This window comes from Macaca thibetana, chromosome 10 (assembly GCF_024542745.1).
Source record: "Macaca thibetana thibetana isolate TM-01 chromosome 10, ASM2454274v1, whole genome shotgun sequence".
NCBI lineage: Eukaryota > Metazoa > Chordata > Mammalia > Primates > Cercopithecidae > Macaca > Macaca thibetana.
The window spans coordinates 9368013-9382477 of record NC_065587.1 but is presented as its reverse complement, the minus strand read 5'-3'; the positions used below and the strand labels follow the sequence as shown (position 1 = coordinate 9382477).

At 47.0% G+C, this 14465-nt stretch overlaps 2 protein-coding genes across 3 annotated transcripts in view; one reads left to right on the top strand and one right to left on the bottom strand.

The window, feature by feature from the left end:
- PHF5A (PHD finger protein 5A) overlaps positions 1 to 14465 on the bottom strand; it is a 132354-nt gene that overhangs the window by 11370 nt on the left and 106519 nt on the right. The window lies entirely within an intron of this gene.
- ACO2 (aconitase 2) overlaps positions 1 to 14465 on the top strand; it is a 297744-nt gene that overhangs the window by 238216 nt on the left and 45063 nt on the right. The window lies entirely within an intron of this gene.

Sequence of the window (14465 nt, the reverse complement as noted above, 5' to 3'; positions counted from 1 at the left end):
CAGCCTTTCACAGTTAACTTTGTGAATCTTTTTTTGGATCCAGTGGCGCAACTTTGATGATAGAATTTTACAAGTTGTTATGCATTGTACTCTCAGGAAGCATTGTGGTACTTGAAGTTATTTTTAATCACATTGCTTAAATTTAAACCATGTGGTTTAAAATAAAATCTTTTATCTGAAAGAAAATATTTCTGATCTCAATTCTGGGCAAAGGCAAACGATTGCACCTGATTATCTCTTCACGTCTTTTTTTTTTCCTTTGAGACAGAGTCTCGCTCTGTCACCCAGGCTGGAGTGCAATGGTGCAATCTTGGCTGGCTGCAACTCTGCCTCCCAGGTTCAAGTGACTCTCCTGCCTCAGCTTCCTGAGTAGCTGGGTTACAGGCGTGTGCCACCATGCTTGACTAATTTTTGTATTTTTAGTAGAGACAGGGTTTCACCATGTTGACCAGGCTGGTCACAAACTACTGCCCTCAAGTAATCGGCCTGCCTCAGCCTTCCAAAGTCCTGGGATTACAGGTGTGAGCCACCCCATCTGGCCTCTTCAAGTCTTTTGATTCTCTAGGTTAATGATGTGGAAACAGTTGTTTCTTCCTGTCTCATGAGTTAAGGGAGTCAGTCAAGATTATTTGGTAAGATAAATGATTATAGAGTTCTTGAACTTGGAAGAGAAGAATAATATCACACCATTTTGAACTGAAAAGGATCTTGGAAAGTATGAGTATCAGACTGGTGTAAAAGGAGATCTGGGCTGTAGTTCATACTCTTTCCTGATCCTGTGACCTTGAGTAAGTTACTTCCTGAATCCATTGTCAATTGAGGATGATCTTCATTGAACAAATGTATATTCAGCAACTGGATGTTAGAAAGTGATGAGTAAGTAGAATGAGTTTACGACCATCATGTCGACTAACCTCTTTTGCAGGTGGAAAATTTAAGACCTTGAGAGCCTGCGTGACTTCCAGTAGCAGAGTCAGGATTAAAATCCTGGTCTCCTTATTTGTTCCTTCAGCTAAGATGAATGAACAATATTATGCGGTTTGCACACTGCCTCCCAATAACCAGGCTGTCTCAAGTAACCAACTAACACGGTTTCTCTGAGAAGCTTGTACATTTACCTCTTTTGTGCTTAGATACATTTGTGAAATGATGGTTACCACCTTAATAGTCATATATGCAGAACCCTATGGCTGTAGTCAATTCATTCCTACTTCATTCACCGTATATTTACTGAGCGCCCACTGCTTGTTCTGAATACCGTGGTAAGCAAAGACAGTCCCTGTTCTTGTGGAACTTCCACTGTATTCTAATGTACCTGACTGCAGAGGGCCTTGGAGATCTTTCTCAGCCAAATACGGTATTTTTCTTTCCTTGGCTGGACCAAAGGTGAAGGTAGATAATAGAATGATGAGTGTTACTCCCAGCACTAAGAGTACCTAGCATTTATCTTACTGTGTATGACTAATTTCACATGACTCTGTGAGATGAGTCAGGTTTATTAGCCTGATTTATAGATGAAGAAACAGAATTAGAGAGCAAACGTAGTGTTATGGTTGAGAGCATGGACTCTGGCATCAGACAACCTAGATTTGAATTCTGTAATAACTCTAATACTCATATAGCTGTGGTTTTGGATAAGTTACTCAACCTCTCCGCGCCTGTTTCCTTGCCTTTAGATACAATAAAAAGAATATATCTGTTTCAATCATGTAATAGTTGCAAAGTATTTAGAACCCTTCCTGGTACTTAGTAAGGGCTATATAATTGCTAAATAAATACGTGGCCAGGCATGGTGGCTCACGCCTGTAATCCCAGCACTTTGGGAGACTGAGGCAGGTGTATCACAAGGTCAGGAGCTCAAGACCAGCCTGGCCAATATGGTGAAACTCCATCTCTACTAAAAATACAAAAATTAGCCGGGCATGGTGGCTCGCGCCTGTAGTCCAAGCTACTCAGGAGGTTGAGGCAGAAGAATCCCTTGAACCCAGGAGGCGGAGGTTGCAGTAAGCTGCAATCACGCCACTGCACTCCAGCCTGGGTGACAGAGCGAGACTCCGTCTCAAAACAAAATAAGGCCTAGGCCCTTATCAGTAGTTGTTAGTAGATATGATTTGAATCTGGACATGTCTGATTCCGAAGCCTGGGGGCTTAGCAGCTGGCACTATACTGCTTCCCTTTGGCATCGAGCTCAACCTGTGGATCCATAGATGCACCATAACCTCAGAACAGTGCCAAGCTGAATGTGTACTCTTGTTTGACAGTACCTGCTACCAGATAGTAAGATTAGAAACAAGAAAATAGGATGTGGGTTTTTGTTTTGTTTTGTTTTTTAAAGAAATGGGGGTCTCACTATGTTGCCCAGGCTGGTCTCAAATTCCTGTGCTCAAGCAATCCTCCTGGCTTGGCTTCCCAAAGTGCTGAGATTACAAGTGTGAGCCAACTGCAACCAGCCAAGGAGGTGAGATTTTTGAAAAACCACATTTACTCTCTGTTTTTTAGCATTTATTTTTGTGCATATGACTGAGTAGTACACAAGAGGGGTTGAGCAGTTGAAAATATGTTTATTAGGTGTTTGGTTTTTCCTTGAGATAACTGGGGTTTTGAGGTTTCATGTGACCTTGGGGGAAGTCATGTAACCTCTTGCATGTAAATTTGTGATGGCAGTTACCTACAAAAATATTTGGCAGAAATTCTCTGTGCCATCTTAAAATCAAATCTTGGTTTGAATTGTGAAATAGATGATTCTGGTTGTATGGTCACTGTGATAACCTTCCCAGATATCAGTTGTTACTAGAATTGAGTGAATGAATGAATTGTTAAATAAGCTTCCATCTTAGATATGGACAGAGGGAACAGGGACACCATCCTGAGGATTAAGGGAGCACATCATTGCCTTTCAAACCAATTGCTTCACAATGTTCTTTGAACGCTTTGGCTGGGCTGGGTGGCTTACGCCTGTATTCCCAGCACATTGGGAGGCCGAGGCGGGTGCATCACCTGAGATCAGAAATTCAAGACCAGCCTGGCCAACATGGTGAAACCCAATCACTAATAAAAACACAAAATAAGCTGGGTGTGGTGGCACATACCTGTAATCCCAGCCACTGAGGAGGCTGAGGCAGAAGAATCACTTGAACCCAGGAGGCGGAGGTGGCAGTGAACCGAGATCGCGCCATTACACTGCAGCCTGGGCAACAAGAATGAAACTCTGTCTCAAGAAAAAAAAAGAAAAAGCTTAATGTCTCAAGAAGAAAAAAGAAAAAGCTTAATGTCTAGCACTGCCTAGCGTTGTTCTAGACACTGGGGATGCAGTAGTTAACAAGAATAGTGGGGCTTAAATTGTAGTCCTGGGGAAAATAAGTAGAAAAATAAGAATATTGTATTACTGAGTGTTGTAGGAAAGATAAGGTAGAGAGAATGGGGTGGGAACATGGCATTTTTAACTGGGATATTTGGGGAAGACCTCGTAGAAGAGGTGACATCTGAACTGAGACTTAGATGATACTAACGCAGCTGTTCAGCATTTTTGGAGGAGACTTCAAATAGAAGGAGCATGTGCAGAGCACCCATCTAGGTGTGAGCTGAGTGTGTTGAGGATAAGAGCTAAGGCTAGTGTTGCTACAGTGTCCTGAGGAGCAAAAGGTCTGACCAAGAGGCTGGGGCTAGGGTCAGGCAGGCTTCGGTAAGGAAATCCAAGTGTAGTGAAAATCCACTGGAAGATTTTAAGCCAGGGAGTGACATGATCTGATCATCCGGGCTGCTGCGTGCATGATGGACCATAGAGGGTCAAAAGGAGGAGGCAGGGAGAACAGTGTGGGACTGTTGGAGTCATCCCAGGAATGGCAGAGGTGTCTGGGACTAGGGTCTGGGGGTGGCGATAATGAGATGTATTCTAAATTGGGATATATTCAGAGGCAGATGGGTTGGCACATGGGAGGGATAGAGAATAAGGGTGACTCCTTGGTTTTGGGGTCTTAGTAACTGAGGGATGGGTGAGCTTGAATTCAGTGGTCGTGTGTTTGCACAGTAATTTTTTTTTTTTTTTTTGAGACAGAGTCTTGCTCTGTCGCCCAGGCTGGAGTGCAGTGGCGCGATCTCGGCTCACTGCAAGCTCTGCTTCCTGGGTTCATGCCATTCTCCTGCCTCAGCCTGCCAAGTAGCTGGGACTACAGGCGCCCGCCACCACACCCAGCTAATTTTTTTTGTATTTTTAGTAGAGTCAGGATTTCACGTGTTAGCCAGGATGGTCTCCATCTCCTGACCTCATGATCCGCCTGTCTCGACCTCCCAAAGTGCTGGGATTCCAGGCGTGAGCCACCGTGCCCAGCCAGGCCTTTTTTCTTTTCTTTTTCTTTTCTTTTTTTTTTTTTTTTTTTTGAGACAGAGTCTCGCTTTGCTGCCCAGGCTGGAGTGCAGTGGCGTGATCTCGGCTCACTGCAAGCCCCGCCTCCCATGTTCACGCTATTCTCCTGCCTCAGCCTCCCAAGTAGCTGGGACTACAGGTGCCTGCCACCATGTCTGGCTAATTTTTTTGTATTTTCAGTATAGACGGGGTTTCACTGTGTTAGCCAGGATGGTCTCCCGATCTCCTGACCTCGTGATCCACCTGCCTCGGCCTCCCAAAGTGCTGGGATTACAGGCGTGAGCCACCGCACCCAGCCTCCTCAGTACTTATAAAAATTACCTAAGGGCAGAATCTCATTGATAAATTCTTGATTCTTTCATCAATTCTCAAGTACTTTATTTCACAGGTGAGAAAGCCAGATGACGTCAAGTGTCTTACCCAGGGGCCCTCACTTGAGTAGAGTATGAGCATCTCGTTTCATGTGGACTCTGTCCTGTCTGGTTTTATTGGGAAACCTGGTGTGTATCCAAGAGGGCAATCTTGTAAATGCTTACCTTTTTTATTTAAAAAAAAAAAAAAAGAAAAAAGAATTTTTTTTTTTTGAGATAGGGCCTCATTCTGTCACCCAGGCTGCAGTGCAGTGGTGTAATGATAGCTCACTGCAGCCTCCACCTCCTGGGCCTAAGTAATCCTCCCACCTCAGCCTCCCTAGTAGCTGGGACTAGAGGTGTGTAGCACCGTGCCCAACTAATTTTTTATTTTTTGTAGAGATGGGGATGTTGCCATGTCACCCAAGCTGGTCTTGAACTCCTGGGCTCCCAAAGTGCTGGAATTATAAGCATGAGCCACTGCACCCAGCCAGTGGGAAGTATTTAAAGTCAGTGTTAAGTCTTTCCTGGCTCCAGTTTTCTTTGATGGGCCTGGTTTTCCCAGCACCTGGTTTGGATGGCAGTGGTGGGCTCTAGGCCTCTCAGCATGAAGGAGGGAAGGTATTGCAGAGAGGCTTCTTGTAGCCTTTAAAAAGCAACAAATGGGCCGGGTGCGGTGGCTCATGCCTGTAATCCCAGCACTTCGGGAGGCTGAGGTGGGCGGATCCCAAGGTCAGGAGTTTGAGACCAGCCTGGCCAATATGATGAAACCCTGTCTCTATCTACTAAAAATACAAAAAAAAAAATTAACTGGGCGTGGCGTACATGCCTGTGATCCCAGCTACTGGGGAGGCTGAGGCAGGAGAACCACTTGAACCCAGGAGGCGGAGATTGTGGTGAGCTGAGATCACGCCACTGCACTCCAGCCTGGGCAACAGGAGTGAAACTCTGTTTCAAAAAAAAAAAAGGCGGCAGATAGACCATCGGGAGCCTTGGGAAGACTTCTGCCACTGGCTTACTGTGTAGCTTCGGGCAAAGTCTCAACTCTGTGGTCCTGCAGTTAGTTACACATCTGCAAAACGGTGTAATTAATAACTACCCTTCAGTTAAGAAAGGTTCTGAAGGCCTAATATTTAAAAAGTTGTTTTGACTCTGTTTGATGTGCTATAAAGCACTGTGAGCCGGGTGTGGTGCCTCATGCCTATAATCCCAGCACTTTGGGAGCCCAAGGCAGGTGGATCATTTGAGGTCAGGAGTTCAAGACCAGCCTGACCAACGTGGTGAAACCCCGTCTGTACTTAAAATACAAAATTAGGTGTGGTGGTGCATGCCTGTAATCTCAGCTACTTGGGAGGCTAAGACAGGAGAATCGTTTGAACCTGGGAGGTGGAGGTTGTAGTGAGTCAAGATTGTGCAGTTGCACTCCAGCATGGGCAACAAGAATGAAACTCTGTCTTAAAAAAAAAAAAAAAAAAAGCCAGACGTGGTGGCTCACACCTGTAATCCCAGCACTTTGGAAGGCTGAGGCAGGCGGATCACCTGAGGTCAGGAGTTCGAGACCAGCCTGGCCAACATGGTGAAACCCCATCACTACTAAAAATAGAAAAAAATTAGCCAGGTGTGTTGGTGGTCGCCTGTAGACCTAGCTACTCAGGAGGCTGAGGTACGAGAATCGCTTGAACCTGGTAGGCAGAGCTTGCAGTGAGCCGAGATTGTGCCAGTGTACTCAAGCCTGGGCAACAGAGTGAGACTGTCTGAAAAAAAAAAAAAAAAAAAAAAAAAGCATTGTGAATAGTTTCTGATATTACTTTAGGAATAGGACATTTCTGGCCGGGTGCGGTGGCTCAAGCCTGTAATCCCAGCACTTTGGGAGGCCGAGACGGGCGGATCATGAGGTCAGGAGATCGAGACCATCCTGGCTAACACGGTGAAACCCTGTCTCTACTAAAAAATACAAAAAACTAGCCGGGCGAGGTGGCGGGCGCCTGTAGTCCCAGCTACTCAGGAGGCTGAGGCAGGAGAATGGTCTAAACCCGGGAGGCGGAGCTTGCAGTGAGCTGAGATCCGGCCATTGCACTCCAGCCTGGGCGACAGAGCGAGACTCCGTCTTAAAAAAAAAAAAAAAAAAAGGAATAGGACATTTCTAAGATTGAGAGTAGGGACAGATTTTCCCCTTGTGGAATATCTTCATTTGGAAGTCTTGAAAGGTAGGGAGAACGGGCTGGGCATGGTGACTCATGCCTGTAATCCCAGGACTTTGAGAGGCCGAGGTGGGTGGATCACTTGGGGTCAGGAGTTCAATACCAGCCTGGCCAACATGGTGAAACCCTGTCTCTACTAAAACACAAAAAATTAGCTGGGCATGGTAGCATGTGCCTGTAATCCCATTTACTTGGGAGGCTGAGGCAGGAGAATCACTTGAACCTGATTCTCCTGTCTCAGCCTCCCAAGTAAATTAAAGGTAGGGAGAATGGTTTCCTTAGTTTTATTTTGCAGAACCTGGGCCAGAAGAAAGGGTACTAGCTTTGGAGCCAGGCCTGGAATTCCACCTTGCTGCGTGACCCTGGGCAAAATAGTTAGCATTCCAGAGCTTCAGTTTCCTTATCCGTAAAATGGGCACAATGCCTTCTGCCTTACAGGGTAGTCATGGGATTGTGTGGATAAAGTACTTGGGGCAAATCTGGTGCAGGATAGAGGCACTTGGTAAATATTCGTTTCTGTCTCCAGCCCCTGCAGATGGCCCATGTCGTCCATCACCCCAGCCTTTATCCTCAGCTCATATGTTTAAAAAAGACCAGTTGTGGCCAGGTGCAGTGGCTCATGCCTGTAGTCCCAGCACCTTGGGAGACCGAGATGGGTGGATCACGAGGTCAGGAGTTTGAGACCAGTCTGGCCAATGTAGTGAAACCCCGTCTCTACTAAAAATACAAAAATGAGCCAGGCAAGGTGGCACGGGCTTGTAGTACCAGCTACTTGGGAGGCTGAGGCAGAAGAATCACTTGAACTCGGGAAGCAGAGGATGCAGTGAGCCAAGGTCACCCTGGGGCACTCCAGCCTGGGCAACAGAGCGAGACTGTCTCAAAAAAAAAAAAACCAGTTGTGAGAATTGCTTGTTCCTCCCATCATCTCCCCAGATAACAGATAGGTGGTAGTTGTTGAAGGAAACCTTTTTTTTTTTTTTTTTACCCCCAAGACAGAGTCTCACTCTGTTACTCAGTCTGGATGCAGTGGCCCGATCTTACTGCAACCTCCACTTACTGGGTTCAAGCGATTCTTCTGCCCCAGTCTCCCACTTAGCTGGGATCACAGGCATGCACCACCACGCCCAGCTAATTTTTGCATTTTTATTTTAGTGGAGACGGGGTCTCACCCTGTTGACAAGGCTGGTCTCTAACTCCTGACCTCAAGTGGTCCACCCGTCCCAGCCTCCCAAAATATTGAGATTACAGGCGTGAGCCACCGCGCCTGGCCAAGAAAACCCTTTCAATACTGTTTTAAAAGAGTTAGGGGAAGAGGTAGAAATGAATCTTTTGGTTTAGTTTTTTAATTATCTAAGGACAACATTGGGGAAGTGAGCTTTAGAGTTATATTTGCAGTATTTATTTTTATCATGAAATATTCAAGTCTAGGCCCTTGGTGAATTGAGGCCTGGCGAGTATTTCTGCTTTCCCCCTGGAGAGATTGAGATGGTTTCTGATTGGGAGCTTTAATTTTGTGGGCATTTGTGGGACTTACCAAAGAGGTATCTGGAGTTCCTTTAAAACCCCCACCCTGTCCCTGCCACACTTCTGTTTTTTTGTTTGTTTGTTTGTTTGTTTTGAGAAGGAGTCTCACTCTGTAGCCCAAGTGGGAGTGCAGTGGCACGATCTCTGCTCACTGCAACCTTCGCCTCTGGGGCTCAAGCGATTCTCCTGCCTCAACCTCCCAAGTAGCTGGGACCAGAGGCATGCACCACCACACCCGGTTAATTTTTTTGTATGCCACACTTCTTTAGTTCCTTGTAGCCGGGCTCCTTCACCTTCTGCAGGGTATCTGTGGTTGTGGTATTTATAAGCACTCACCGTGTCATGAGTGTGTTCACAGAGCTGATCTAAGACAAGGGCCCTGTCTGAAGAGCTTTTAGGGTGGTGAGGGAGAAGTCATCTAAATAACTATAATACATGGCGCTGAAGCAAGGAGTAGGTGGGGGGATTTGCTGGATGGGGCTAAATACAGCCTCAGCCACCCATCCTGGAAGATGGATGTAGTGGTGGTGTGTTTGGTCTGCCCACTGACAACGGCAGATGCCCATCCAGGCCTGGAGGAGCAGAGAAATGCATTACCCACCATCTGCTGAGTAATCAGGCCCTCTGCGCCAGTCACAGAACTAGGTCTTGTTTTACAAATATTGCCTCATTTGTCCTTCACAACAACACTAAGAAGTACATATGAGTAGCCTGTTTCACAATGATGAAACTGAGTCCCAGAGAGGTTAAATAGCTCATCTGAGGTCACAGCTAGCACATGAATGCAGATTTGACTGCAGAACCCAGGCTTTTTATCAGTCAGCCAAACCGATTCCCCAGAGGGAGTAGAAACTGATCTCTGTCGAGTGGGCTGGATATAGGGGACACAGTTCAGTCGGCTCTGTGCCCGTTTGGGTGTATGTCTTTGGGACTGTGATTGTCTCCTGCCCTAAATACCAGCGAGGCTGGCGGGGGAGAGGCTAGACGGGTGGGTTGCACAGAGGCAGCTTTATTCCTTGACTGAGCTTCGGCTCAGCCTCACGGGCTGCCTGTTGAGCTTGCAGAGGGTGCCCATCTCAAGTGTGTAGGTGCAGAGCTGCTGCCTGTGGGGCCAGAGCAGGGCTTGGGATTTGTATGCAGTTCACAGTGTACGACTGATGTGGGCAGCAAAAGAGAATTAGTCACATGAGCTAATCTGTCATCAGCCTATTCCTTAAAGGAACCCCCTGCTGCCTCTGGTACCCATTTAGAGGCTCTGACTTGGAGAGACACGGCGCCTTGCTCCCTTTCCAAGCCTCTGAAAAGGACTGCATCACTTTTGTGCCTGCCAGTTGCATAGCAACCAAGCTAGCTGACTGCCTGCTGGCAGGAGGGAATTGTTTAGCTTTGGTTTCTTAGGAGAGGAGCCAGGCGTCGCCTACCAGGAGGGGGAGAAAATCGTTAGAAGCCCTGCAGTGGAGGTGTGGGAAGATGCTTCTTAGGAGGGTGTGGACTGATGGGCATTTCTGTGTTGCCCGCTTAGAGTCCACCTGAGACCTCTCTGCCAGGAAGGGCTAGGCAGTTAGTTGCTAAGAGATGTGAGCCTGAAGTCATCCTTCTGTGAAATGGGCTGCCTTATAATGTATGAGTTCCCCACTGCTGGAGACAACTTGGCTAGGTTGGGTGAGTGTGTTAGGCATTCAAATGCAGAAAGAGTGGATAGATGAGGCCTTTTCAGTTCCATTTCAGTTCCAAGATGTGCTGTCCTGGTGCTTGGGACTTGCCCTGGGGCTCTGATCTTTGGTGACTCGGAGGGAGAATAAGGGGGCATAGTGGAAAAACATCTGCCTATAATCCTCTCCCCAGTACGCAGGCAGGCCACGTTTTAGTAGCAGCCTCTCATTCTCCCCGGAGAACTGAGTAATAGCAGCTTATGTTTATTGAATGGCTGCCAGAAACCCAGCTACCAAGCTCTATGCCTTTCGTATATTTTTTTGTTACAGGATGCAGTATATTCAGAAAACCTCTCTTCTCCCCGTCCCAGTCCCCAGGGGAATTTTGTGTTTATCATTCTAGACTTTTTTCCTCTGTATTTACAAGTCTTTCTAATCCTCACAAAAGCTCTGCCTTTTTTGTTGTTGTTGTTGTTCTTCCGAGATGGAGTCTTGCTCTGTCACCCAGGCTGCAGTACAGAGGCTCGATCTTGGCTCACAGCAGCCTCAGACTTCTGGGTTCAAGCAATTCTCCCGCCTCAGCCTCCTGAGTAGCTCAGACTATAGACACACACCACCATGCCTGGCTAATTTTTGTATTTTTTTTGTAGAGATGGAGTCTGACTTTGTTGCCTAAGCTGATCTTGAACTCCTGGGCTCAGGAGTGGTGGTGATCCACCTGTCTCGGCTTCCTAAAGTGCTGGGATTACAGGCATGAGCCATTACCCTTGGCCAAAATCTCTGCTCTTTTACCCCCATGTTACAGAAGAGGAAATTAAGGCTCAGAGAGGTAAAGAATCTTATCTGAGGTCCCACAGCTAGGGAAGCTGAGATTCCAAGCCAGATCCCTCCAGCCCTAGAGTGGATGCTGTTTCTGTGACTCGGCACTTGTCTTGGAGTGTTTCCATGGTGGCACTCTGACAGGTGCTTGGTGACTTCCTGTCACTTGTTAAAGCAACTGTCTCAAGAGACCTGGCCTCTCCTGAACGCTGGCGTGTTTGGGTGGATCAGCCCCCTCAGCTCTGTAGCTTGCTCTGTGTGCTGGGGCTCACGGGTACATGGCTCCCCAACAAGCACTGCTGTGTGCACCATGCTTGACGAGGTGGGCAGAAGCCTGCCAGAGAATAAGTCAGTCCATTTGGATTGTAGTATTCTCTGAATACAAGTGGTCCCAAGGGAAGACCTCCATCCTTTGGGAAGAGGGCAGCATGTCTGACCTTGGCCGAGTGGGGTTGCAGGGAGTTCTGAGTGGATGTACCTGTGATGTGCCGTGGGGTGGGCCTTTTTCCCATCTGCCACGGCTCTGAACCGGTGCTGTTGCTCACCACGGCCTCTGCCAGAGGCACTTAACTTGAGTATGAAGGCACAATCCAGAAAGCTGGTGTTCGTGCCACGGCTCTGCCTTCATCCATTTCATCAGTAAGTCTTTTTCGAACTTCTATGTGTTAGACATTATCCTAGGTTCTGAATATATTGTGACCAGAATAGACCATTTTTTGTTCCCATGGAGCTTATATTTTAGTGGACTTTACTTTCCCATCTGGTCCAAGTCTCTGTCTTCTCATCTGAACAAGGGACAGAATGACCTGTAGTAGTCCCACTTGGCACAATTGTTAGGGTAAGAGAGCCGTTGTCATCTCGCCCGCAGCGTCCTTTCTTCCTTTGTCTTGCCTAGCTGTGTGGTGCCTGGCTCCCATGTGGGGTCTCCTGTGGGGATGCCCCTTCCCTCAGCATTTGCCCACTGTCCTGTGTTGGTAGCTGCAGGATCAGCAGGGCCTCCCTTACTCCCTGGAAGCCCTGGAGATTTGTGGCTTCTCCAGCTAGACTCCAACAGAGGCACTCAGGGTCAGCGGTTGGTACCGACAACCCACGTGGAGGACTCAGCCCATCTGGCCGCTGGGCCTGAAGCAGAGGTTGGGGGAAAATCTTGACCTCTGCAAGTTGCCAGCTTTTTGACCTTAGGCAGGACCCTTCCCATCTCTGAGCCTCTGCAAGTTCAGGCAGGGAGGCTGAGCTATGCACAGCAAGGTTCACAAGAGTCACTGGCACAGAGATGTGCGGGAGGTGATATTTACTCCAAAACAGATCTGTGGGCGTCTGGTTACTGGTCACCCTGATGGGAGACTCCCACTTAGGTGTAAAATTAGGAAGTTGTTTTGTGGCTGAGGAAGTGCTATAGGGATGCTTGGGATGGAGAAGACACAATTGTGGTTTTCAGTGATTTGAAGGGTTGATTGTGGAAGACTGACTAGCCTCATTTAATCTGGTTCCAAAGGGTAGGACTAGGAAGTTAGGCCTGTCATGTGCCAGGCACTGATCTAGATTCTCTCCTTTCATCCTCACTGCAGCCTCTGAAGGCATTATCCCCATTTACAGATGGGAAAAAGTGATGTTTAGAGGGATTAAATAAGATAAAGGTTATACAGCTTGTAAGGGGCAGAGCTGGGATTTAAGCTCAGATCTCCAAAGCTGGAACAATGTAATGGGGGCACATTTTCATTTGATTTAAGAAGCATTGGTTTAAAATCTTAGAAGTGACCAGTAGAATAGGCTTTCTGGAAGAGAGTGAGCTTCCTGACCTAGTCATGTTGAACCAGGGGGCTTATGGGAGTTATGAGGGGAGATTTTCTGCCTCGGCCCCTCTGTTCCCCAGAAAGTGGGGGAAAGTGGAGGGCAAGGGCACAGTGAAAGTATTTCTTCTAGATGAGGGCCTGGGATTTACCAGGCCTGAGACGTAGGCTCCAAGTATGGGAAAAAATTTTCCCATTTCCCAGTTTTGGGAAAACTGTGTTGGATGGCCTTATGGGTGATCTCAGGAATATCTCTGTGGCCTGAGGTTGAACTGAGCATTGAGTATGTTTTACTTTTGGAATCAGGAAATAAAAACAGAACTTTGTAAAGTTATTTTTAAAAAATATGACTGGGTGCAGTGACTTATGCCTGTAATCCCAGCACTTTGGGAGGCCAAGGCAGGCGGATCACTTGAGGTCAAGAGTTCGAGACCAGCTTGGCCAACATGGCAAAGCCCTGTCTCTACTAAAAATACAAAAAATAGCTGGGCATGCCTGTAATCCCAGCTACTCGGGAGGCTGAGGCAGGAGAATCACTTGAACTCAGGAGGCAGAGGTTGCAGTGAGCCAACATTGTGCCACTGTACTCCAGCATGGGCGACAGAGTGAGACTCCGTCTCAAAAAAAAAATTTTTTTTTAAATATGCCCAGCTGGGCATGGTGGCTCATGCCTGTAATCCCAGCACTTTGGGAGGCCGAGGCGGGTGGATCACGAGGTCAAGAGTTCGAGACCAGCCTGACCAATATAGTGAAACCCCATCTCTACTAAAATACAAAAATTAGCTGAGCGTTGTGGCACGCGCCTGTAATCCCAGCTACTTAGGAGGCTGGGGCAGGAGAATCGCTTGAACCTGGGAGGCGGAGGTTGCAGTGAGCGGAGATTGCACCACTGCATTCCAGCCTGGGCAACAAGGTGAGACTCCGTCTCAGAAAAAAAAAAAAAAAAAAAAAAAGCCCAAGGCATCATCATTATCCTTCCTTAAATAATACTGTGCTGGGTGTGGTGGTTTACGCCTCTAATCCCAGCACTTTAGGAGGCTGAGGTGGAAGGATGGCAGATACTTGAGGATGTGTTCTCTCAAAACAAGAGTAATCTAAGAAAAAGCCATTGAATCCAGGAAACAAGAATCCAACTCAAGAGAAGGACAGGATATTCTAAGGATACTAATGGATGTGAGTTCCAGAGAGGTATGAGACCTTATGGGGAAAGAGACAGAGGCTCCAGGAGATCACAGGGCTGGTGGATCTCCTGACGCATTCATCATATTGAGTGTCATAGCTGATGGAGAGTTTGAGGATGAATTTGTGATAAGTACACCAAGTGTTGAAGTTTGTTGTCTTTGGGGCAGATAAATGGGGGGTTGGGACTTGAGTCCTGGTTTCCTTTATAATGATAGTTTTTAAATTTTAATAATGCATAAAGATGTTACTCTGATTAAAAAAAATTAAAAACAAAAATATCAAATATCACTAATAAGGATTAGTATTATCATGGTTGTATTTCCTCAGAAATGTCAGCCCTGACACCTGTTCATTGTGAGTACAATGGATTCCATGGTGCCAGGGATTGTGGGGAGGGAGAGATGCAGCATAGACTAGTGTTTGGTGCCTTGCTTGGAGTCGCTGAGTATTAGGGACCCACAAGATACCAGGCCAGGGAGGCTGGTGGAAGGGTGATGATGGTAGATGTCCGTGGATGGGCTTCAGGGAGTCTGTAAAATTGTGTGTTTTATCACTTTTCTATATTTTCTCCATGAAATATATCT